This window comes from Vicugna pacos, chromosome 9 (assembly GCF_048564905.1).
Source record: "Vicugna pacos chromosome 9, VicPac4, whole genome shotgun sequence".
NCBI classification, from domain to species: Eukaryota; Metazoa; Chordata; class Mammalia; order Artiodactyla; family Camelidae; genus Vicugna; species Vicugna pacos.
This window is the reverse complement of record NC_132995.1, coordinates 16,096,763-16,124,642: the sequence shown is the minus strand read 5'-3', so window position 1 is coordinate 16,124,642 and position 27,880 is coordinate 16,096,763. Positions and strand designations below refer to the sequence as shown.

The window sequence follows — 27,880 nt, the reverse complement described above, 5'->3', positions numbered from 1 at the left end:
AATTGCAGGAGGGCTCCATACTCAGCTCACCCGACATCCCTCTCTCATCTTCCCCATTATGACCCCGTTTGGAGTTTTTTCTCTCTTGTCATTGCGTGAACATACTGTAGTCTACAAAATTGACTTCAGCCCACATGCATTTGAAGGGAATAAGATAATACTTACTAGCTTCCAGGTAACAGGTGGATACAGTGCGTATCGAACTAAAAATGTTTCACGTGTTTATAAATTTTGTAGCTGTGGGAAGCATCTGAATAAAATGTCTCTAAATATTTCTGTAATCCGTTGCAGGCTACACGCCACGGAAATCTTCGTGGGCCCCTTTAAAAGGAGCGAGACCCCATCTCTTCATGGGAACTTCTAGGCACTACTTCTGAGCCCCTCTCCTGGGGAACCTTGGCCCGTGCCCGGATTTCTCGAGAGGGCGCCCGTTGTCAAGGTACGTGGCCCGGCGGGAACTACATTACCCATGTGCCTCTGCGCTGCGCGTCTGCGGCGCTGGGCCAATAAAGGCCGAGGAGAAAGACGCCCTCGTACTTTGCGGAACCTGTCAAGGCGGGACTTCCGGCGTCCTCCTATCGGCGGTCATTTTGGTGATGGTTGAATCGGTTTGTTTGATCCTGTTCTGAACTGTTGGTCTGGCCCGAGGAAAGGTAGGCGGGAAGGGGCGCGAGGAGACGTTGTCCACAGCGCATAAAGGCGGGTCGGTGGCTCGGAGAGGGCGCTGCCCCGGGTGACTGCGCGAGGCGGGTAGGCCGAGGTAGGGGGTTTGTCTGAGCCCACGGCACCCGGCTTGGTCGCCAGCGTTTCTGGGCCTCGCTCCGCCACAGGTTCTCGGGCGGTCCTGCTGTGGGACCCAGAGCAGGTTGATGCTATATGTCTTAGCCCCTCACTTACCCAGACCCCCACCTCCGAATCCTGAAGCCTGTGTGTAGACTGGGAGGAGCTGTGAGTCACATTTAGGAGGGGGAGCCTTCAGGTCATGGTGACAGTGTTGTAAGGGGGCAAGGAAGGGGAGGGCCAGGTCGGAGGATTAGGCCTCTCTCTCCCTGTCTCTTTTTTTTCTTGGGAGCAAAGAAAAGAGCAGCTTTGCTTTGCCCGGCAAAGGGAGTCACAGCAGGCTAATGCCTTAAGGACTGTGAGCCCATCTTCGGGTTGGGGTCTTAAGGTTTTTTAGAAAAAGTGGATGCTGGACCTCTCTCTTGAGCACCTGACTGGGGTTAGTGAGCATCACACAGGCAGATGAGGGAAGGTAGTTGCTGGGGGGGGTGGGGTGGGTCTGGTAGGAGACTAAGTCTTCCAAGGGAGGGGTGCACATAAGATGGATGTGGAAGCAGAGCAGTAATGGAGGTGAGAGGCCAATGTTTAGGTTGGCAGAGAAGCTCAGAGCAAATGGGTCAGCTGGGAGAGTAGCTGGGCCCAGTGCTAGGTGTTGAATGAGTCCTGGGTGGAAAGAGGAAGGCCAAGACTGGTGATGGGACAGCATGGGCGTAACACAGCAGTAAAGTGGGCTTTAATATATGACACCTGCACATGATTCTGGTGGCTGAGGCTGAAGCAAGGAAGGAGCATGATGGAGAGGCCTTTGAAGCAAGAGTAGGGGCTTTCCCTGTCAGTGTGGGCCATCAGAGGTCCGGGCCAGGATGGAATCCTGACTGCATTTGCCAAGCACTCTCTGGGAAACATGTGCAGAGTGGCATGTGGAGGCCAGGGAGATGCCTTTGGTGTGGGCTGAGGTGGAGGAGGTAGCAGTGGCTGGGGTGGGAGCGTTCGGAGTCGTGGAGGAGGTGTGGCTATGGAGTGATGTGTGAACTGAAGGTCCCAGGGACCTGCTCCCAGCAGGAGAAAACTGAGCCCATGTTTGTGTCTGAGAGGCATGATCTGGGAACCCCTGGGGAACTCGCTGCAAGAGGAGGTGGAGCCTTTCATGCCACGCCCAGTGCGTGGATGGCATTTATTTGCCCAAATGCCTGTAGTTGATGTGGGGTGGCCCAGTGATCAATAGGAAAGAGGAGAGTGCTGGCACCAGTGGCTTCTGGGCCTCGTATATCCTATTCTGGAGCTGGAGAGGTGAGTGGGCAGGGAGTGGATGTTTGGGGGATGAACCTGAGGGTCCTGGTGAGAGAGGCTGCTGAGGGACACTGCCCTCCCCATCATGGTAGGGCGGTGTAACCTTTGAGCATGTGTCTGTGAACATGTCTCGGGAGGAGTGGGAAGTTCTTGATGGGTCTCAGAGACTCTTGTACTGTGATGTTGGAGAATTTTGCACTTGTGGCCTCACTGGGTATGTTCTCACACTCAGCTCAGCATCTTTTCTTCCCTAGGCTCTTTTCTTCCCTGTTTCTCTACGGGCTGCTCTTTCCTCCTCGCAGCCAGACTATAGACATTTGCTTACTTCCTAGGCTTTCTTGGCATAAGTGTCGTGGGTGCCAGGTTTGGTTGAGTGTACTTCCTTATCCTCTCCCAGGCAGCCCTTCGGCATCCCTTAAGTCTTATAGGGAAGGATATGGGGGTAAGAAGTCTTATGGTGAAACCAGTGGATCCCAAAGAAAGTCGCTTGGCAGGGCGACTCTCCAGATTCATTGCACCTTTCAGCCCCAGATTCTTGGCAGGGCGACTCTCCAGATTCATTGCACCTTTCAGCCCCAGATTCTGCCCTCTTTCCTCCAGCTGACATCTTCTCATGCCTGACTGCCAGGAATTGCAGACACCAGCATGGTCACCACTTGTGGGGCCACTGGGCTATTCCTATAAGACAGTCATCCAAGGCTCTTTTTTGTAATATTAGGTTTTTTTCCTATGGTCTGTCCTGGGGTGGGCTGCTTTGCACCAGTGCTGTCTCCTCATCTGCCTTGTCTTTCACTTAGGACTTGCACCTTCCAGGTTCCGTGTAGTTGCCCAGCTGGATTTGCGGGGAGAGATGTGGGTGCCTGACAGGGCAAGCGTCACTCCAGCCACAGCAAGAAGGCCCTGGAGGGGGATTAACCCTGGGACGTGGGATGTGGGGGATGACTCCATGTTAGGGCTGGGTTCAGATCATACCAGGAACCTCTCCAGTGCGCATCATTGTTTTCATACCAATGATGGGCCATATGACAAGGGCTGTAATGTCTATCTTTTAATCCCCATTCTTGTCATTTTGCCCCTTTATTGTTTCTACTCTGACTTCTGGTCAGGGCTAATCCACATCTGTCTGGCTTGCAGGTCTCCCTGTTCGTCTCTACTGCTCCCTTCGAAGTGCTTTCTGACACTGAGCTACGTATAATGTGTTGAGATGTAGACATACTCTGTGTAGTCCACGAACACCAGCTGCTTGGTTGCAGCTGATTTTCTCTTTTGTTTAGTGTTCATGTCACCAGCAGACAAGACCCTGCAGAAAGCCTTTTGCGGAGAAGTGAGTTGGAGACTTCCTGTGCTGTTTCCCATCACTGTGTCCTCGACCATAGTAGACCTCTCCATTGTGTGATCTTGCCAGGCTCAGCAGACCCTTTCTCACCCCCACTTCAGTCCCCTTGTCCTCCCAGTAGTCCTAAGTACTCATTCCTGGGTTTGTAAGAAACACATTTGTGATAGGGCTTCCCCCTACCATCAGGGTCTACATGTGCTTCCCCAGCATTTCTCTGCTTTTGGGTTGTTGGTTTCCAGTGGAGGATGAGCCACCTTCTCAAGGCATGTCCCAACTCACGACTCCCAGGGCAGGTCCAGCCACCCAGAATGCCTGTCCGTGGGGGATGTGTGGTCCAGTCTTGAAAGACATTCTGTATTTTGCTGAGCACCAAGGAATACACCCCAGGCAGAAACTGTGCATGCATGCAGCATGTGGGAGACAAGTCTGATTCAGTGTAAGCATTCACCAGCAACACAAGCAGCACAGAGAAGAGAAACACCTCAGAAGGGGTGAGGACTGGGGTTTGTTAAGAATTGCGGAGTCCACATGTCAGAGAATTCCTTTATGTGTGGGGACAGTGGGAAGGACCTCCTGCCTGGCCTGGGCCTTCTCTAACACCAGACCACTCACAGCAAGGAGACCTCACCTAGAAATACTGAGGGCAGGGAGGCTTTTCACATTGGAGAAGGGCATTATAGGTGTGGTGAACGTGGGAAAGCCTTTACCTGCAAAAATAGGCTTGTTGAGCACCAGAGAGTTCACACTGGAGAAAGACCTTGTCAGTGCATTGAATGTGGAAAATTCTCTAGTTATAACTGTAGTCTTACTGTACACCAGAGAGTTCACTTGGGCATAAGGCATTATGGGTGCAGTGAAGGTGGGAAAGCCTACAGCAAAAGCTCCCTCCTTGTTCAGCACAAGAAAGTTAACACTGGAGAAAGGCCTTGTAAGTGCAGGGAATGTGGGAAAACCGACAGCTAGAAACACAGACTTGTTCAACACCAGAGAATTCACACTGGAGAAAGACCTCATAAGTGTAGTGAACGTGGTGAAACCTTCAGCTAGAAAGAAAGACTTGTTCAGGACTGCCACAACAGTTAGCATCAAAATGGTGAAAGATTCAACCCCCAGTAGGCCTTGAGGCTCAGGATGATGAAAGATTTAACTTCTAGTAGATCTTGAGCTTCATTATATACCCATTGTAATATATTAACATGGTGACTAACACGCCCACAGGCACCATGGCAGTCCCAAGGCTAGCCACAAAAGGTCAAAGAGTGGGAAATGGCCAACTTCCTGGGAATCCCAGCCCCATCCCCTTAGACTGCTCCTTCCACTTATTAGCATATGAAGCCACCAAGCCCATAAAACCCAGCAACACGGGCCTCACGGCTGCCTCTCTCTCCCTCTTTGGAGATGGCCTGCATTCTGTCTATAGAATGTGTACCTACTTTTAATCTGAGCACCCAACCCCCACACCTTGTGGCCTTTCTCTTGCCTTTCAATGTATCTCTCTCAATAAATCTACCTTCACTCAAAAAAAAAAAAAAAAAAGACTTGTTCAGCACCAGGAAATCCACACTAGAGAAAGAACTTATGAATGCAGTGAATGTGGAAGATTCTTTAGCCACAAAAATCACACCTTTTGACACCAGAGAATTCATACCAGAGAAAGGCCTTGTAAGTGCACTGAATGTGGGAAATTCTTTAGCCAAAGCTCTGGCTGTATTGCACATCAGAGAGTTCACACTGGTGAAAAGCCTTATGAGTGTAGTGAATGTGGGAAAGCCTTCAGCCTTAAATCCACATTTTTTTTTTCGATGCCAGAGAGTACACATTAGAGAATGGCTTTATTAATGCTTTGAATGTGGGAAATTCTTTAGCCATAATTCTACCCTCATTAAACATCAGAGAACTCACATTGTAGAAAAGCCTTAGGCTAATGGCCTTTCCTTATATGTTACCAGAAAGTTCAAACTGAAGAATGGCCTTTACGGCGTAGGATGTGTGCTTTCTGCTTGGTCAACAAGAATGACACCAGGGGGAAGTTCTGAGAGTAGCCTTTATGAAGTAGCCATCAACCAAAAGTTGTATCTCCTACACCTGAATACCCATGAATGCTGGTTATGCGGGAAGCTTTCAGGACCTGAGCTGCAGTTTGGCCTGCCCAAGGCCCTTGCCTGAGTTAGATCACTGCCAGTGCCTGTGGCGGCAGCCATCTCACCTGTACTGGCTGGCCAGTGTGCATCAGGTTACCTGGTGTGCCCAGGGAAGGCAGCCCTCTGTGCCTCCCCCTTCCCTGGAGGAAATCATGAGTGGTCTAAGGTCATTGAGGAGTCACCATAGTTACATTCACACACTGGATGTGATTCATAAGAGTTGGGGGAAGCAAGCTGAAGAGGCTGTACACCATCTAAAGATGCTTCCAGAAATATTCTGGTCACTAAAGCTGTGAGGGATGAGCATGTGTGAATATTTGCAGGACTTCCAGATTTACATTTCCCCTATGGACAAGGTCACTGGCAGAGCACATCATCTTCAAGGTTTCTGGATTCTTGAGGCTCCTTGGGCTGTTTACCGCAAAGCCACCATTACACAGGCAAGTAAATGGAGACCAAGAGAAGAGAGAGAGTGTAGTCCAAGCGTGTGACTTCTGTGACTCACAATCTTTATTGCTTGCTGGTCTTCCCTTCCATTTAAGTAGGGGTGCCCCACCAGAGGGATGAGAATAGTTACGGTCAATATGTTTGTCAAATCTTCCAGTTTTTCAAGAGAAGCAGGAGATCCAGATCTTTATGTGAAGCCATTGTTTGGAAAGCTCTTTTGAGATGTAATTGGTGGGCAGTAAACTGTACATTTAAAGTGTAAAATGATGTTCTGTCATATGTATAGGCCCATGAAACCATCACCGTGATATTTAACATATTCATCACTCTCCATATTACTTCATCCTCCTTTATAATCCCTCCTTCCCCCCAGCCTGGCTCCCCATTCCCATGACCTTTGACTTACTGTCTTTCACTACAAACTTCCAATTCTGGATATGTAAATGGAATAACAAAAATAACAAAATGTTGATTCTTTTGTGCCCTTTTTTCCTCCACACATCATAAGTATTTTCAGATTCCTCCATGCTGCATGTATGGGTACGTCATTCTCTTTATTAGAGAGTAGCATTTACTTGTATGGGTATACCAGAGTTTGTTTTTCTTTTCATCTTGTAATGGATTTGGATTGATACTAGTTTGGAGCTCCTGCAAATAAAGCTGCTGTGGATGTTCATGTACTAGGCTTTCTCTTGGGTTTATGTACTAGGCTGTCTCTCTGCTTAAAGAAAAACACAACACAGGAGTCGTGAGTTGAAGTTTTATTGAGTCTTACTGAGAACTGTAGCTCAGGAGACAGCTCTGAGGAACTGCTCCAAAAATACAGGGGAGGAGCCAGTATATATATGATTTTTTTTTTTTTTGGCTAGGAAATACACGGAGTCAAGCATACATCTTGGTAAAAGATTACTGCTAATCACAAACAGATTTTTCAAGTCAGTGATTTTAGTGCTTATCTATGTATGGGAAGAAGCAGGAATCTGGGGTTACTGAAGTTCTTCCTGAGATATGCATCTAAGTATCTTGGGGTCTATCCAAAGCATAGAGTGCCTCATCCTGTTTTTTTTTCATCCTGCATTCTCAAGGTACACTGTTGGTGAGTGACTGAAGTGGATTGTGACTTAACCTTTGTGTAACTGGATGATAAATGGTACTCTTTGTTCTTTTTGTTGTTGTTCATGGTCCAATACTTAGGAGTAAAAGGCTTGACTGTCTCATTTGTCCCCAGAGCATTTTAATTTATGCAGTGACTGAGTGCCAACACAGAGGTTAATACCGTTGAAAGGCGATTTTATTACATTTCCCAGGGAAAAGGGCACATAGGGCCATGTGGAGAGCACCTGTGTTGGTCAGGAGGCAGAAGAGAGTGAGGGAAAGGCAGAGGCCACAGCCTTTATTGAGATTTCTTTTTTTTTTTTTAAATTGAAGTACCATCAGTTACAATGTGTCAATATCTGGTGTACAGCACAATGTCCCAGTCATGCATATACATACACATATTTGTTTTCATATTTTTTTCATTAGAAGTTACTACAAGATATTGAACATAGTTCCCTGTGCTATATAGCAGAAACCTAAAGAAAATCTATTTATATATATAGAGGCTAACATTTGTAAATCTTAAACTCCCAAATTTATCCCTTCCCACCCCCTTTCCCTGGTAACCATAAGATTGTTTACTATGTCTGTGAGTCTGTTTCCGTATTGTATGTAGATGAGTTCATAGTGTCCTTTTTTCTTCTAGATTCCACATATGAGTGATAGCATATGGTATTTTTCTTTCTCTTTCTGGCTTACTTCACTTAGAATGATGATCTCTAGGTCCATCCATGTTGCTGCAAATGGCATTATTTTATTCTTTTTATGGCTGAGTAGTATTCCATTGTATAAATATATCACAACTTCTTTGTCCAGTCACCTGTCAGTGAACATTTAGGTTGCTTCTACATCTTGGCTATTGTATATAGTGCTGCTATGAACATTGGGGTGCATGTATCTTTTTGAGTTAGAATTCCCTCTGGATATATACCCAGATGTGGGATTGCTGGATCATATGGTAAGCCTACTTTAGTTTTTTGAGGAATCTCCATACTGTATTCTATAATGGCTGCACAAAACTACATTCCCACCAGTAGTGTAGGAGGGGTCCCTTTTCTCCACATCCTCTCCAGCATCTACTGTTCATGGACTTTTGAATGATGGCCATTCTGACTGGTGTGAAGTGATACCTCATTATAGTTTTGATTTGCATTTCTCTGATAATTAGTGATACTGTACATTTTTTTCATGTGCCTATTGGCCATTTGTATATCTTCATTGGAGAACTGCTTGTTTAGATCTTCTGCCCATTTTTGGATGGGTTTTTTTTTTGTTATTAAGTTGTATGAGCTGTTTATATATTCTAGAAATTAAGCCTTTGTCAGTTGCATCATTTGTAAATATTTTCTCCCATTCCGTAGGTTGTCTTTTTGTTTTGCTTGTGGTTTCCTATTCTGTGCAAAAGCTTGTAAGTTTAGTTAGGTCCCATTTGTTTATTTTTGCTCTTGTTTCTATTCCCTGGGTAGACTGCCATAGGAGAACACTGCTAAGATTTATGTCAGAAAATGTTCTGCCTATGTTTTCTTCTAGGAGAGCTATCACATCTTGTCTTATATTTAAGTCTTTAAGCCATTCTGAGTTTGTTTTTGTGTATGTGAGGGAGTGTTCTAACTTCATTGATTTACATGCTGCTATCCAGTTTTAGTGGGGTTTCTATGGGAGAGGCAAGGCAGGGCTGAGTAAGCTGTTTAGGATTGGCTAGTCTGAATAATTACAGGAGGTTTTGGACTACAGAAGTAGTTTCAGACTGGTACCTGGCCTTGTGGTGAGTTAGGGCAGGGGAAGTACTGACTTGGTGTGTGAGTTAGTTAGTGGTTGGGGCTATAGATTTGGATTGGTTAGTTTGTATATTAAAGATAATTGTAGTGGATTTTAATATCCAACTTTTATAAATGGATAGAGTGTTAAAACAAAATCAAAAAGGAAACACGGGCCTTGAATGACAGTTTAGGCCAAATGGATTTTACAGACAAATACAGTACAAAAACAACAGAATACACATTCTTCTCAAGCACATGCGGAACATTCTCCAGGATATATCTCTGTGTTGCTGGCTTTATGTTTCCCAACATCCAGTATCTTTATGCTCATCAGTAGTGACATCTATGTTTTTCAGTTCTTCTTTGCCTTCTGGATCAGAAATAAAACAAAAAACAGAACAAAACAAAACCACTTTCCTAATCTAGTTTAAAGGCTGAAAGTCTGATTTCTGGGGCACCACCAATGACTAAATTATATATGTGTAACTTAAACTGACCAGCAGGTGCCAGGCTTTCAGGTGGGAATCTGTGATACGGTGGAGAACAAGAGCAAGTGTATCTCTGCCTTTGTAAACCTTACAGGTAACCAGACCTAATCTAATTATTCTGTGTTATTCAGTGGAAAAGCTTAGAAAAGTTTTGAAAAAGTGCAATGAAAAGAAACACCAAAACTGGGGATAGAGAGGTAGTGTTACTTTGTACTTGTTTTCTATTTGCATACTTAATCATTTTACGATTAAAAAATGTACTTTTTCCAGCAGTTTCAAGAAAAGTTAAAGTCACTTGGAAAGATTTGACAGAAAGTCATACACAGTCTTCAGTGATTTGAGAAACATCTACTGTGTTTGCGATGTAGAGAGTTAGGGAACATGTGGTGGGAAGTGAAGCAGTAACTGTGTGATGACGATCTGAGAAATAATGTAAGAACAGTCAATATTAACCTTAGTCCTAAGAACAGTAACAAGCTAATCAGAGCTCTAATCAGAAGTATGACATTAGTATCTCTGCTTATTATAATTTACTAAGTATTCCATTAAAATACCTTACGTATTTGGTAAAAGCTTATATTTTTACAGCTGTCAACGCTGAAGCCAAAACCATCTGGAACATACTTGTAGTTGAAAATGTGGATTTATGAAAACACACACTATGTAGGACCATGGGGCATGTGACTAAAGGGCATTGAAAGACCCTTAGTTTTGGGAAAGGTATAAAGAAGCAGGGGTATTTTATTTTTTTTTCCTGCTTTGTTGAGATACAATTGACATACAGCACTTTGTAAGTTTAATGTGTACAATGTGTTGATTTGATATACTTATATATTACAAAATGGTTGCTACCAGTGTTGGCTAAAACCTCCATCATGTCATATTTACCATTACTTTTTTGTGCTGAGAACATTTAAATCTATTCTCCTAACAACTTTTAAGTGTATGATACGTTATTGTTAACTATAACTACAGTGCTGTGCATTAGATCCATAACTTATTCATCTTCTAACTGGAAATTTGTACCCTTTGACCAACACTTTTCCCACCCCTAGCCTCAGATAGCCACCATTCTACTTTGTTTTTATGAGTTTGACCTTTTTAGATTCCACATATAAGTGATGGCATGTAGTATTTGTCTTTCTTTGTCTTATTTCACTTAGCATATTCATCTATATGGTCACAAATGGCAGGATTTTCTATTTTCTCATGGCTGAATAATAACTCATTGTATATATATATATACCACATCTTCTTTATATATTTATTCATTTACATTGTTTTCATCTTAGCTAGTGAATAATCCTGCAAAATGAAGGTATCTCTTCAAGACCCTGTTTTCATTTCCTTTGGATATATACTCAGAAGTGGGATTGATGGATCATATGCTAATTCTATTTTTAATTTTTTGAGAACCTCCCATACTGTTTCCCATAATGGTTGCACTGATGTACATTCATACCAGCAGTGTACATTGGTTCCCTTTTTTCCACATCCTCACCAGCACTTGTTATCTCTTGTCTTTTGATGATAGTCATTCTAACAGGTGTGAGGTAATATCTCATTGTGGATTTGATTTGCACTTATCTTATGTTTAGTGATGCTGAGCACATTTTCTTGTACCTGTTAGCCATTTGTGTATCTTCTCTTTTGTTTTTATTTTTGTTTTCTTTCTTTTTCCCAACCACTTATATATCTTCTTCCAAAAAAAATTATTTAGTTCCTCAGGTTGTTTTTTTTTCTATTGAGTTGTATGAGTTTTTTATATATTTTGGATATTAATCCCTTATCAGATACAGACATATGGTTTGCAAATATTTTCTTCCATTCTGTAGGTTGCCTTTTCATTTTGTTGATTTTTTTTCTGTGCAGATTTGTAATTTTTTAAAATTGAAGTATATAGTAAGTTTATAGTGTTGCATCAATTTCTGGTATACAGCATAATGTTTCATATATATACATAACATATTCCTTTTCATATTCTTTTTCATTAAAAGTTAGTACAAGATATTGAATATAGTTCCCTGTGCTACACAGTAGAAACTTGTTTATTTTATATATAGTAGTTAGTATCTGCAAATATCAAACTTCCAATTTATCCCTTCCCACCCCCTTTACCCCCTGGTAAGCATAAGTCTGTTTTCTATGTCTGAAAGTTTTGTTCCTGCTTTGTAAAATTAAGTTCATTTGTTGTCGTCGTCGTCTTCCTCCCCCTCCCCCTCCTTCTTCTTCTGATTCCACGTATGAGTGATATCATATGGTATTTTTCTTTCTCTTTCTGGCTTACTTCACTTAGAATGACAATCTCCAAGTCCATCTATGTTGCTGCAGTTGGCGTTTTATTCTTTTTTATGGCTGAGTAGTATTCCATTGCATAAATATACCACAGCTTCTTTATCCAGTCATCTATTGAAGGAAATGTAGGTTGTTTCCATGTCTTGGCTATTGTATATAGTGCTGCCACGAACACTGGATATATGTCCAGGAGTGGGATTGCTAGATCATATGGTAAGTCTGTTTTTGTTTTTTTAAAGTAATCTCCATACTGTTTTCCATAATGGCTGCACCAAACTACATTCTCACATCTTCACTGTAGTGAATACAACAGTGTAGGAGGGGTCCCTGTTCTCCACACCCTCTCTAGCATTTATCATTTGAGAACTTTTTAATGATGGCCATTCTGATTGGTGTGAGGTGATACTTCATTGTAGTTTTGATTTGCATTTCTCTGGTGAATATAAATGCAAAAATTCTCAACAAAATACTAGCCTCTGAGTTCAGCAGCACAGTAAAAAGATCATACACCATGATGAAGTGGGATTTATCCCTGGGATAAAAGGATGGTTTGACATATACAAATCAATAAATGTAATACACCACATTTGTCACATTCCTGTCTTTTAAAGTATTAACTTGGCATTTTTTAAATATAGCATTTTATCAGCTTTAAAAAATTTTAAGATACACTGCTTTTTAAAAATGAAGTGGTTCTCACAGGTGACTATGTTGCCCCGAGGGCACATTATCAATGTCTATTGAAATATTTATTATTTAAAATGTTAAACTGTATTGTGGTAAGATCATTTAACATGAGATATATCCTCTTAAATTTTTAAGTGTACAATACAGTATTGTTGGCATTACATACAATGATTACGATGATGTGTACAGTAGATCAAGAATTAATTCATCTTGATGAACTGAAACTTTATGCTCATTGATTAGTACCTCTTCATTTTCCCCTCCCTCCAGCCTCTGACAACTACCAGTACACTCTTTGATTGTATGAATTTGACTATTTTACTTTTAGATAGCTCATACATGCAATTATATAGTTTGTTTTTCTGTGATTGGTTTATTTCATTTAGCACAATGTCCTCAAGATTCAATCATTTTGTTGCGTATTGCAGAATTTCCTTATCGTCTGAGGCTGAATAATATTCTGTAATATACATATAATGTAATTTTATCCAGCTTAAAATATAGTATATTTAATAAATATTATATATTTAATGTTATTAAATTATATTACATATATGTCCATTTTCTTTATCCTTTCATCTGTCAATAGGCATTTAGGTTGTTTTCACATTTTGAAATACTGTGAATAGTGCTATAATGAACACAGAAGTGAAGATAACAATATCCTGATTTCAGTTCTTTGGGATAAATACCCAGAAGTGGGACTGCTGGATGATATAGTTGTTCCAATCATTTTTTGAGAAATCTCCACACTGTTTTCCATAGGTGTTCCACCATTTTGCATTCCCATCAACAGTGTACAAGGGTTCCAGTTTCTCCAATACTTGTGTTGTTTATTGGTTTTTTGATAATATTCATCCTGATATTTGTGAGATGATATTGTGGGTTTTATTTGCACTTTCCTGATGGTTAGTGATGTTGAATATCTCTTCATATACCTGTTGGCCATTTATTTGTCTTTGGAGAAATGTCTATTCAAGTCTTTAGTTCATTTTAAAAGCAAGTTACTCAATTTTTAAAACTGTTGAGTTGTAGGAGTTCCTTATATATTTTGGATATTAACCTCTTACCAAATACATGATTTGCAAATATTTTTTCCTGTTCTGCAGGTTGCCTCTTTTGATTGTTGCACTCTGCTGCCTGTTGCCTGTGCTTTTGGTGTCATATCCATGAAATCATTGTTGAGACTAGTTTAATGAATCTATTCCCTTTTTTCTTTAGGAGTTCTACAGTTTCAGGTCTTATGTTTAGGAATTTGTGTGTGTTTATTTTTGCAGTAGACCCCCAAAACTTTTTTATCTTGTATATCCGAACTTTGTACTGTTTGACTAACACTTCCCCATTTCCAAGCCTCTGGAAACCACCATTCTGTTCTCTGCAGTGGACTATTTCTTTTTTCCCAGGCCTATTGAGGTATAATTGATAAATATTTTATATGTTTGTATACAATGTGACATTTTGATATACGTGTACATGTGAAATATTTACAAAAATAAAGCTAATTAACATAGTCCTTACATCACAGTTATTTTTATTTATTTTTTACATAGTTATCATTTTTATGTGTATGGTGAGAACACTTAAGATTTACCCTTGTTGTTAGCAGCTTTCACATGTACAGTACAGTGTTATTAACTATAGTCACCATGTGTACCTTAGGTCTCCAGCGCTTACTCATACTGTACAACTGAATCTTTACCTTTGACCAATATCTACTCATTCCCCCCAAACTCTAGCAGCTGGCAACTACAGTTCTACTTTCTGCTTTTATGAATTTGACTTTTTTAGATGCAACATATAAGTAGTATCATACTACAGTATTTATCTTTCTCATTCTGGCTTATTTCACTTAGCAAAATGTCCTCCAGTTTCATCCGTGTTGTAGCAAATGGAAGGATTTCTTTATATATATATATATATATATATAAATGAAATATTAAGCCTTGAAATAAATTTTTTTTCCTGTATATTGTGTGAAAGGGTTCAGGTTCCTTGTTATGCATGTGGATACTCAGTTTTTCCAGCATCATTTATTGAAGAGGCTATCCTTTTGCCACTTTGTGTTCTTGGCACCGTGGTCAAAGATCAGTTCCCTGTAAATGCATAGATTTATTTCTAGGCTCTTTATTCTGTTCCAGTAAACTATATATCTATTTTAATCCCAGTGGTATACTGTTTTTATTACAGTAGCTTTGTAGTATACTTTGAAATCAAGAAGTATGATGCCAGGCAGCTTTGTTCTTGTACAAGATTGCTTTGGCTATTTGGGGTCTTTGTGGTTCCATATTAATTTTAAAATGATTTCTTTGAATAAATGTTACTGAAATTGATAGGGATTGCATTAAATCTGGACATTTTAATATTAATTCTTCCAATCCATGAGCATGGGATAACTTTCCATTTGTTTGTGTCTTCAGTTTTTCATTTAGCTTTTTCTTTCACTTTATGTAGTGCACAAATCTTTTACCTCCTTGGTTAAATTTATTCTTAATTATTTTATTGTTTTTGATACAGTTGTGAATGGGGTGGTTTTCTTTTTTAGAATGTCTGTTGATGTATAGAAATGGAACTAGTTTTGTATGTTAATTTTGTATCCTGAAACTACTGAATTTTTAGTTTTAACAATTTTTTTGGAGAGTCTTTAGGATTTCTATGTATCATATTATGTCATCTGCAGAGACCATTTAAGTTCTTTCTTTCCAATTTGAATACCTTTTATTTCTTTTTCTTCCCTGATTGTTAAGGACTGGCAAGGACTTCTACTACTATATTGACTAAGAGTGATAGTGGGCACCCTTGTCTTGTTCCTGACCTTAGAGGAAAAACTTTCAGCTTTTTACTGTTGAGTATGTTGTTAGCTGTGGACTTGTCATTTTAAGGGCCTTTACTATGTTGAAGTAAGTTCCTCCTATACCTAATTTGTTTGGAGTCTTTATCATGAAAAAATGTTCAATTTTGTCAACTGCTCTTTCTGCATCTATTCAGATGATCATACGGTTTTTCTCTTTCATTTTAATGTGGTATATCACACTTACTGATTTGCATATGAACATCAATGCATCCTAGGGATAAGTACCACTTGATCATGGTATAAAATCCTTTTAATGTGCTTTAAATACTACTTGTTAGTATTTTGTTGAAGATTTTTACATCTGTGTTCATCAGGGATTTTGGCCTGTAGTTTTCTTTTCTTGTCGTATACTTATCTGGCTTTGGTATCAGGTTAACACTGGCCTCACAAAATGCCTTTGAAAGTGTTTCTCCTCAATTTTTTGGAAGAGGTTGAGAAGGATTGGTACTAATTCTTCTTTAAATGTTAGGCAGAATTTATTAGCAAAGCCTTCTGGTCCTGGGGTTTTCTTTGCTGGGAAGATGATTACTGATTCAATCTCCTTTTTCATTATTGGTCTGTTCACATTTGTCTCCATGATATAGGCATCGTATGTTTCACAAAATTCATTTCACCCAGGTTATCCACATTGTAGTTGGCATACAGTTGTCCACAGCAGTCTCTTTTGAAACTCTGCATTTAGTTGTTAACTCTACCAGTTGTAATGTTTCCTCTTTCACTTATAATTTTCTTTAGTCTTCTCTCCTAAGTTAGTGGTTACTCTAGCTTAAGATTTGTCAATTTTGTCCTTTCAAAAAGCCAACTCTTTTTGCATGTATCTTTTCCCAGCCATTCGTTTTCAGCCTATGTCTGCTCTTCAAGCAAAAATGTATCTTTACAGACAGCATATAGTTAGATCCTTTATTCTTATTCATTTAGCTACTGTATTTTGATAGAGAAATATAATCCATTTACATTTAGAGTAATTACTGATAGGTAAGGAGTTACTATTGTGATTCTGATGTTTTCTGCCCGTTTTAAAAAGTCCTTTGCTACTTTCTTTCTCTCCCTGTGTTCCTTTGTGATTTTTTTTTTTCTGGTAGTGGTATGCTGTGATTCCTTTCTCTTTATATTCTGAATCTACTAGAGGTTTTTGTCTTTTTGGTTACCATGAGGCTTACATAAAACATAGATATAACATCTGTTTTTAGCTGATGATGATAACTTCAATTGCATAGAAGAAGTTCTAACCTTTTACTTCTCCTTCAGCCCATATTATGTTATTGATATCACAGTTTACATTTTAAATATTGTTTATGCATTGTGAAATTATAGTAATCATTTTAATAGTTTTGTCTTCTAACTTTTATATTAGATTTAAAAGTAATTTATGCATATCATTACTGTATTAGCACATTCTTTTTTTCTGGTTTTATTGATATAATTGACATACAGCACTGTATAAATCTAAGCATAAATACAGCATAATGACATGGCTGTCATATATTGTGACATGATTACCATGTACGTTTAGTTAATACACATCATATAATTATCTAGATACCCCCCCCAAATTTTTTTTCCCTTGTGATGAGGACTCTTAGGATTTACACTAACAGGTTTCAAATATACCATACATTAGCAGTAACTATAGTCATCATGTTGTACATTATATTCCCAGTACTTACTTGTCACTGGAAGTTTGTATTTTTTTGTATTAAAGTATTCTGAATTTGACTTCATCTTTGCCTTTACCAGTACGATTTATATTGTCACATGTTTTTAGGTTATGAAAGTCCTTTAATTTCAAATTGAAGAACTCCACTAGCACTTCCTGTAAAGTATTTCTAGAGGTGATGAACTACTCAGGCTTTTTTTTCCCCTAAAAGAATCTGATCTTTCTTCCTTCATTAAAAAGTTATTTTTGATGTATAATTGACAAACATAATATATTTAAAGTATACAAAGTGATTATTTGATATAAATACACACTGTGAAAAGATTATAAGTTAAAACATCTATCACTTTTTTCCCCTAAGAATGCTTAAAACATCCTCCCAGCAAATTTCACATATATCATACAATATTAACTGTAGTCACCATGTTGTACATTAGGTCCTTAGAACTTACTCATCTTATAATGGAAAGTCTGTACCCTTGACCAACATTTCTCCATTTCTCCCACCTTAGCACTTGCTAACCACTGTTCTACTGTCTTTCTACCAGATTGACCTTTTTTTAGATCCCACGTGTAAGTGATACCACACTGTATCTGTCTTTATCTGTCTGGCTTACTTTACTTAGCATAATGACCTCTAGATTTCCCTTCATTCTTTTTCTTTTTAATGGAAGTCCTGGGGATTAAACCTGGGACCTCGTGCATGCTAAGCATGCACTCTAACACTGAGCTATACCCAACCCCCTTCCTCACTTAAAAAAAAAAAGATTTAAAAATGGGCAAAGGACCTGAATAGATTTTTTTCCCCAGAGAAGACATACAAATGACCAACAGATATATGAAAAGACACTCAGTGTCACTAATGATCAGGGAAATGCAAATCAAAACCATAGTGAGATATCACCATACAACAGAATGAATATTATTAAAAAGTAAAAATATAACAAGTGTAGGCAAGTATGTAGAGAAAAGGGTATGCTTGTACACTGTTGGTATGAATGAAAAGTGGTGCAGCAGCTGTGGACAGCAATGTAGAGGTTCCTCAGAAAATTAAAAGTATAACATGATCCACCAATCCTACTTTTGTATATCCAAATGAATTAAAATCAGGATCTCAAGTAGTTATCTGTGAATTGTAGCATTATTAACACTAGTCATACAGATACAACCCATATCCAATGACAGAGGAGTGGATTAAAAAAGTGGTATATATGTACAATAGATTATTTAACCTCAAAAAAGAAGGAAATCATTCCATTTGCAACAACATAGATGGACCTGGAAGACATTATGCTAAATGAAATAAGCTAGTCACAGAAGGACAAGTACTGCATGATTCCACTAATACACTGTATCTTAAATAATGAAACTCATAGATGTAGAAAATACAGTAGTGGTTGCTAGGGTCTGGGTGTGAGGAAAACGGAGTCGTTCAATGGGTATAAAGTTTTGGTTATACTAGATGAATAATTTCTAGAGATCTGCTCTATGTCATAAAGTCTATAGTTTAAAAGACCCAGGGAAAGTCTGGGAGTTGTTGGATATAACTGTTACCTTGATTGTGGTGATGGTTTCATGGGTGTTTGTGTATTTCCAACTCATCACGTGGTACACGTTAAATATGTGCAGTTCTTTTAATATCAATTTTACCTCAATAATGCTGTTTTTAAAATTGTGTACTCTTCCAGACCTTGAAAAATAAATAGACCTTGATTCTACAGATCCAACAATCTTAATCTAGTTCAGTGGACTCATGTTACAGGTTAGAAAATGACAGCTTAGAGAAAGGAAGTGATTTACCTAAATCAATCACTCACTCAGTCTACTTAGTAGCAGAGCTAAAGCTGTAACTGTGATATTCAGCCTCTTACGCCTGTTCTTAGACTTGACGTTTTTTGCTCCATCGCAGATTAGGATGATTGTAACAGAGAGGGATCATGGAATTGCTTATGCATTTGTTCACTAGAACTATAAACTTGAATGTGTATTTCCTGCAATATTTAGTTATGTAATAGAAGGACATAATTATTTCCTGTCCTGTAAATCAGGAAAAAACACCTTCCATATCTTCCTTTATTAATGTTTTGGTATACTGTTACTTTTGGAGTACAAGAACATTTGATAGTATAATTGGACCTAAATTCTGCCTGTGTGTTTTTCCTTGTTAGTAGATGCTGACACAGGGCAATAATTGGTTACATTGCATTAGGAAAATAATTCATAAGAGTATCACTTGCCAATAAATTAATGCTGATGTTTTGTTTTGTTCTTGTCTATAGTGGAAAATTTTTTGGCTTTTGTGTCTATGCTGGTATCTTTTCTTGTTTTTGTTTTGTAGCTGGGTTTATTTTCATCAAGCCAATCAGGTGGTATGAGATTATTTAAGAATTACAGGAAACCAACATCTAGCAAATAAATTTGAAGACATGTTCACCCTGAAAAAAACCAAAAAGATTCAACACCCTTTCATAATAAAACACTCAACAAACTAGGAATACAGAAAACTACTTCAACATAATAAAGCCTATAAATGAAAAGAACACAGCTAATGTCATATTCAGTGGAGAAAGACTGAAAAATTAGGCCAACAATACAAGGATGGTTACTCTTGGCATTCATAATTAACATAGCATTGGAAGTCCTAGCCAGGGCAATTAGGCAAAAAAAGAAAAGATATCCAAGACTTTTTATGTATTAAACTCTATAACTGTTACACACACACAATAATTGTGAGAAGTAATGAATTCCACAAAATTGCAGAATACAAAATCAACACTCAAAGAATGAATTATCCAGAAAGGAACTTAAGAACAGAACTAGGACAAATAATCCTAAAACTTATATGGAATCACAAAAGACCCAGAATTGCCAAAGCAATACTGAGGAAAAAGAATGAAGCAGGAGGAATAACCCTCCCAGACTTCAGATAATACTACAGTAATAAAAACAGCATGGTATTGGTACAAAAACAGAATATGGACCAATGGAACAGAATAGAGAGCCCAGATATAAACCCACAAACTTTTGGTCAGTTAATCTTTGACAAAGGAGCCAAGAATGGAGTAAAGACAGTCTCTTCACCAAATGGTGTTGGGAAAGCTGGACAGCTGCATGTAAATCAATGAAGTTAGAATACTCCCTCACACCATACACAAAAATAAATTAAACTAGCTTGAAGACTTAAACGTAAGACAAGACACTGTAGGGAGGAGTATATAGCTCAGTGGTAGAATGTGTGCCTAGCATGCATGAGGTCCTGGGTTCGATCCCCAGTATGTCCATGAAAATATATACCATAAATAAACCTAATCACTTCCCCACTGAAAAAATAAAATACAAGACAAGACACTGTAAACCTCTTAGAAGAAAACAAAGGCAAAACATTCTCTGACGTAAATCTTAGAAATGTTCTCCTAGGGCAGTCTATCCAGGCAATAGAAATAAAAGCAAAAATAAGCAAATAGGGCCTAATTAAACTTAAAAGCTTTTGCACAGCAAAGGAAACCATAAGCAAAACAAAACAACAATCTACAGAATAGGAGAAAATATTTGCCAAAGATGAGATTGACAAGGGCTTAATTTCCAGAATATAAAAACAGCTCATACAACTTAATAATAAAAAAACAAACAACCCAATCCAAAGATGGGCAGAAGACCTAAACAAGCAATTCTCCAATGAAGACATACAAATGGCCAATAGGCACAAGAAAAAAATGCTCAGTATAGCTAATTATCAGAGAAATGCAAGTCAAAACTACAGTGAGGTATCACTTCACACCAGTCAGAATGGTCATCATTAAAAAGTCCTCAAACAATAAATGCTAAACAGGGTGTGGAGAACAGGGAACCCTCCTACACTGTTGGTAGGAATGTAGCTTGGTGCAGCTATTATGGGAAACAGTATGGAGAGTCCTCAAAAAGACTAAAAATAGACTTACCATATGATCCAGCAATCCCACTCCTGGGCATATATCCAGAGGGAACCTTAACTCAAAAAAGATACATGCACCCCATTGATCATAGCAGCACTATTTACAATAGTTAAGACATGGAAACAACCTAGATTTCCATCAACAAATGACTGAATAAAGATGGGATACTAATCAGCCATAAAACATAATAAAATGTCGTTTGCAACAACATGGATGGACCTGGAGATTGTCATTCTCAGTGAAGTAAGCCAGAAAGACAAAAATACCATATTATATCATATATATGTGGAATCTAAAAAAAAATACAAACTTATTTACAATAACGGAAACAGACTCACAGACATAGAAAACAAACATGGTTACTGGGGGTGGGTGGGAAGGGATAAATTGGGAGTTTCAGATTTACAGATAGTACTATATATAAAACAGATAAACAACAAGTTCATACTGTATAGCACAGGGAACAATATTCAATATCTTGTAGTAACCTATGGTGAAAAAGAATATGAAAGCAAATGTATGTATGTTCATGTATGACTGAAGCATTATGCTGTACACCAGAAATTGACACAACATTCTAAAGTGACTATACTTCAATAGAAATATATTGTATACAATAAAACCAAAAAGGAACTTAAGAAAATAATTCCATTTTCAGTAGCCTTGAACAGATTAAATACTTGGGAATCAATCTAACCAAGTAGGTGCAAGACTTGTATAATGAAAACTGCAAAACATTGTTGAAAGAAATTAATGAAGAAACTGATTTAATGAAGTGACAACCACTGTAATGGATCAGAGAACTTATTTTGTTACATGCCAATATTACCCAGAAAAGATTTGCAGATTGTGATTGCTATAAAATTCCCAATGATGTTTTCCTTTTCTCTTTTTTCCTCTCCTTTCAGAAACAGAATTACAGAATACCAAATGACCTCGAATAGGCAAAACAATCTTAGAGAAGAATAAAGTTGGAGGTGTCATACCTCCCATCTTCAAAACTTACTGCAAAGCTACAGTAATCAGTACAGTTTGGTACTGAAATAAAGAGAGACATATAGACCAATGGAACAGAATATAAAGAAAAGAAATAAACCTTCATATATATGGTCAAGTGACCTTCTATGAGAATGCCAGAACAGCTCAATGAGAAGAGTCTATTCAAAAAATGTTGCTGGGAAAATCAGATATCCACAAAGGAATGAAGGTTATCTTATACCATATATAAAAACCAACTCAAAAATGGCCTAAAGACCTAAATGTACAACCGTAAAATAGAAGAAAACATAGAAGAATATCTTTATGACAGTGGATTTTGTAATGATTTCTTGGATATTACCAAAACCTCAGGCAATTAAAGGAAAAACAGACAAGTGGTTGGCCTCAAGCTTAAAAATATTTGAGCATCAAAGGACAGTCAACACAGTGTAAAGGCAATCTACAGAATGGGAGAAAATATTTAAAAATCACATATCTGTTAATATCCCAAATGTATAAGTAACTTTTATAGCTCATTAAGAAAGTTCAAATAACCAAAGTTAAAAACGAACTAAGTACTTATTAGATCGATATTTCTCCATAAAAGACACAGAAGTGGCCAATAATCACATGAAAAGATGCTCAACATCAATGACCGTTAGAGAAATGCAAATCAAAACCAGAATTTAAAATTGGCTCACACCATAACTATTGTCAAAAATGTTTTTTTCCCCTCAGAAGTTTGGTAAAGATGTGGAGAAACTGAAACCCTTCTGCAGTGTTGGTATTGTAAAATGTTTCAACTGCTATGGAAAACAGCATGGAAGGGCTTCAAAAAAATAAAGATGCAACTACCAGAGGAGGTCAAAATGGCACAGAAGGACATAGAAATCATGTCCATGGAACTCCCACAAATACATGAAAAATACATCTGCATCTGGAACAGTTCTTACAGAATACCAACTGAAAGCTGGCAGAGGATCTCTTATTCTCTTATACAACCAAAGCTGCAAGAAAGATCCCCATATAACCAGGTAGGACAAAAGGTGGGCTGTGGGGGAGAAAGACTGGGATGGGACCTGTGCCCCTGGGAGGGAGCTGTGGAAGAAGAAATGTTCTCTCATCCTGGGAACCTCCTTTACCACCTGGGAGTTCTGCTGGCAAAGACAGGGAGTTGCAGTGGCCTGGACTTTGCCTCAGAGAAGTGTGCTAGGCAGGATAGAGGGGGACTGACACTGATGGTAGTCATATCCCAGCCTGACACACATGCCTGCTGGTGTGCACAGTGGCTGGGTATTTAAACTTGAGCTTCAGCAGACAGATACAGGGACAGGACTTGGTTTGGCTGGGGAGAGGGGCTGGAGTGTATTCTGGGCTTCAAATGGGAGAATGGAGCATGGGTCCACCATAAAAACCCCATTATCAGTGTGCGAAGTGTGGGGCATGGATCTGCCATAGCAGCCTCATTGTCAGCGTGCTCATGGCTAGGTGTGGCTCCAGCTGTGGCGGGTGTTAGGAGGCTGCATGCAATGGGCTGAGGTTCAGCCAATTATCTGGGTTTCTGCAGAGAAAGTTCAGGGTAAGGTGCCAGCAGCAGTGGAATTCATGGGGTACACACACGGAGGAGGGCTCACGCTTGAGCCGATTTTTGATGTTCCCACAGTGGGCATGGTTTGGTGGGCTTTGAGAGCTTGTGCTTTGGAAGCACGCTTGCACTAAACTGATGTCCATGCTGATTGCTGGCACTCCCACAGTGGAGATAGGTCCAGGGGTGGAGCCAGCAGCAGCAGTTTAAAAGCACATACACCTGGTGGTGGGTAGTGTTACAGAGTCACATATCCTGTGAACAGTTCCTGGGGAGGAAAACCCAGGTGCTTTTTTCCCCAGAGGGAGTGTTCCAGTCCTGCCTACCTCACAACACAGCTTGGAACTAGATCTGGGGGCCTTTACTCCAACAACTGGGAGTAGACCCTGCTCCCAACAGGACTATGACCATCACAGAGCAGAGAGGAAGCCCCAGCCAACAGTGCAGGCTCTGGTCACAACACCAAGCCTTCCTCCCTACCCCCAAGCAGTGGGACAACGGCCAGCACACTTTGAAGACAAATGTGACAGGTATCCATACCATTAACAGCCTTTGCACCAAAAATACTGGACTCATACAGGCTACACAAGGATGTTACCATATAAGAACAGCCTTTCAAGACCGCAGTAGATAATAGTTTCTCCTATAAAGTCAGAGAAATTAAGTAAAATGAAAACAGAGGAACTACTCTCAATTAAAAAAAGAAATCCCCTGAAAGAATAAACAATGAGACAGACCTCTTCATTCTACCAGACTCCAAGTTCAACAAGGAGGTAGTAAAATGCTAAAAAAAATTAAAGATTATTGATAGAAATGCAGATCACTGTAACAAGGAAGTAGAAACTATAAAGAGGAGTCAGTCAAAATTAGACAACTCAATTGCAAAGATACAAACTGAGCTAAAGGCAATGAATAGATTAAATAATACAGAAGAATGAATAAGTGATCTAGAAGATAGGATAATGCAAGCACAGCAGCAGCCAGGGTCACAAAGATTGTACAACACACAAAACAATCAGTGTATTCCACCGTATCAGCAAAAGGAAAGACAAAACCACATGATCATCTCAGATGCAGAAAAAGCATTTGATTAAAATGTAGCACCCATTTATGATAAAAACTTTCACCAAAGTGGGTATAGAGGGAACATATCTCAACATAATAAAAGCCATTTATGATACACCCACGGCCAGTATAATACCAACCAGTGAAAAGCTGAAAGCCTTTCCGCTGAATTCTGGAATAAGACAAAGATGCCAACTTTCACCACTTCCATTCAACGTAGTATTGGAAGTCCTAGCCACAGCAGTCAGACAAGAAAAGGGAATAAAAGGTATCCAAATTGGAGGGGAAGAGGTAAAACTGTCATCATATGTGTATTACATGATACTCTATAGAAAATCTCAAATACTCCATACAAAAACTATTAAAACTAATAAATGAATTCAGCAAGGTAGCAGGATACAAGATTACTATACAGATTTCTGTTGCGTTTATTTACATTTACAATGAAATATCAGAAAGAGAAGGTAAAAACACAATCTAGTTTAAAATTGTGTCAAAAAATACTTAGGAGTAAACCTAACCAAGAAGGTGAGAACCATAAAACACTGATAAAGGAGATCAAAAATGATCCAAAGGAAAAAAAAATGATCCAAAGAAATGGAAAGAATGCTCTTGGATTGGCAGAATTAACACAGTTAAAATAGCCATACTACCCAAAGCAATCTGATTTATTGCAACCCCTATCAAATTAACCACAATATTTTTCAGAGATCTAGAACAAATAATCCTAAAATTTATATTCCACAAAAGACCCCAAATTGCCATTGCAATCCTGAGGTAAAAGAACAAAGCTGGAAGTCTAACATTCCCAGACTTCAGACAATACTACAAAGCTACAGAAATCAAAACAGCATGGTAATGGCAAAAAGCAGACATATAGATTAATGAAACATAATAGCTCAGAAATAAACCCACACCCCTACAGTCAATCTTTGACAAAGGTGGCACAAATATACAATGGAAAAAAGACAGTCTCCTCAGCAAGTGTTGCTGGGAAAGCCGGACAGCCTCATGTAAATCAGTGTTAGAACACTCACTCATGCCATACATAAAAATAAACACAAAATTGCTTAAAGACTTAAGTATAAGACAGGACACGATAAAACTCCTGTAGGAGAACATAGGCAAAACATTCTCGGACATAAATCAAAGCAGTATTTTATTAGATCAGTCTCCCAAGGCAAAGGAAAAGCAAAAATAAACATGGGACCTGATCAATCTTACAAGCTTTTGCAACAAAGCAAACTATCAACAAAACAAAAAGATAACCTATAAACTGGGAGAAAACATTTGCAAATGATACGACTGACGAGGACTTAATTTCCAAAATATACAAACAGCTCATACAACTCAGTATCAAAAAACCCCAGCCCAATCAAAAAATGGATAGAAGACCTAAACAGACATCTCTCCAAAGAAAAGATGGCCAATGGGCATGAAAAGATGCTCAACATCGCTAGTATTAGAAAACTGCAAATCAAAACCACAATGAAGTATCACCTCACACTGGTCAGAATGGCCATTATCAAAAAATGTACACATAATAAGGCTGGAGAGAATGTAGAGAAAAGGGAACCCTTCTGCATTGTCAGTGGGAATGTAATTTGGTGAAGGCACTATGGAAAACAGTATATAAGTCTCTTAAAACATGAAAAATAGAGTTACCATATGATCCAGCAATCCCACTCCTGGGCATATATCCAGAAAAAGCAAAAACTAATTTGGAAAGATATATGCACCCCAGTGTTCACAGTAGCACCATTTACAGTAACAGACATAGAAACAACCCATCAACAGACAGCTGGCTTAACACACACACACACAATGGAATATTACTGAGCTATAAAAATGAAACATTGGCATTAGCAGCTACATGGATGGATGTAGAGATCATATTAAGTAAGTCAGACATAAAGACAAATACCATATGATATCACTTAAATGTGGAATTAAAAAATACAACAAACAAGTGAATTTAACAAAAAAGACTCACAGATATAGAGAACAAACTAGTGGTTATCAGTGGGGAGAGGAAGTGGGGGAGGGGCAAGATGAAGTAGGTGGTTACAAGGTACAAACTACCAGGTATAAAATAAGCTACAAGGATGTATTGTACAATTTAGGGAATATAGCCAAAATTTTACAATAAGTATAAATGGAGTATAGCCTTTAAAAATTGTGAATCACTATATGCTACACTTTCAATTTATATGATACAGCAACTATACTCCAATTAAAAAAAAAGACATGGGAACAACTCGTGCCTATCAACAGACAACTGGCTTAAGACGTGGTATATACACATACATATGTACATATATATATACATATATATATACATACATACAGTGGAATACTTCTTACTCATAAAAAGAATGAAATATTGTGGTACACACACACACACACACACACACACACACACACACAATGGAACACTACTCAGCCATAAAGAATGAAATACTGCCATTTGCAGCAACATGAATGGACCTCAAGGATATCATACTAAGTCAGACAAAGACAACTACTAATATGGTATCATTAATATGTGGAACAAAAAAATCATAAGTGAACTTATTTACAAAACACAGACTCACACGGTTCTCAAAGGGGAAAGGAGGGGATAAATTAGGAGTATGGGATTAACAGATAAACACAAATATATATATGAAATAGATAAATAAGGATTTACTATATAGCATAGGGAATTATAGTCAGTATCCTGTAATAACCTACAATGGAAAAGAATATATATATATACACACACACGCACGCATACTGAATCACTTTGCTGTATACCTGAGACTAAGAGAACATTGTAAATCAACTATACTTACTAAAAAAAAAAACTACCATATGATGAAATTCCATTTTAGAGTATAATCCAGAAGAACTGAAAGCAGTCTTGAACAGATACTTGTACACCCATGTGCATAGTAGCTTTATTCAAAATATCCAGTGAGAATCTTTTATTGACTAGTGTAGTATAGTCAGATTTTTAAGATAAAATTATAAAAAGAGATGAATGTCCCTAAAAGTGGATAAATACTTTGCAATTATTGATATAATGAAATATTTTGAGAAGAAAAAAATAAACAGGAACACTCACCAGAAGGTGACCTCACCAGAGGAGGATTTTAATAAACAAGTGGATATAGGTTGGCTCATTTTGTCGAATGGTTCATTTTGTGGATACCAGTCCAGTTTTCCATCATGCTTCCCTGAAGATTTCAGATTTACTAACCTCCAGAACCATGAGGCAATTCCTCAAAGTAAGTCTCCCTTTAATGTATTTACTTAGACACATTCTACTGGTTCTGTTTTCCTGGAGAACCCTGACAAAATTACTTCTTAAAAATGTAGGTAAATGAATTTGACATACTTAACATATTGCATGTCCTCATTTAAGAATTTGATGAATCTTTTTTTGTTTTTTATAAAACATTTTTATTTCCCTATCATGAAAATAAATGAAGGTATTTTTGGAACACAA

General features: G+C 38.5%; 1 long non-coding RNA gene across 1 annotated transcript; it reads left to right on the top strand.

The window, feature by feature from the left end:
- Positions 1-555: 555 nt before the first annotated feature.
- LOC140698103 (uncharacterized) lies at positions 556-27,880 on the top strand. Its single transcript, XR_012075554.1, has 2 exons — positions 556-653; positions 21,671-27,880. It is a non-coding gene; the product is annotated as an uncharacterized lncRNA (long non-coding RNA).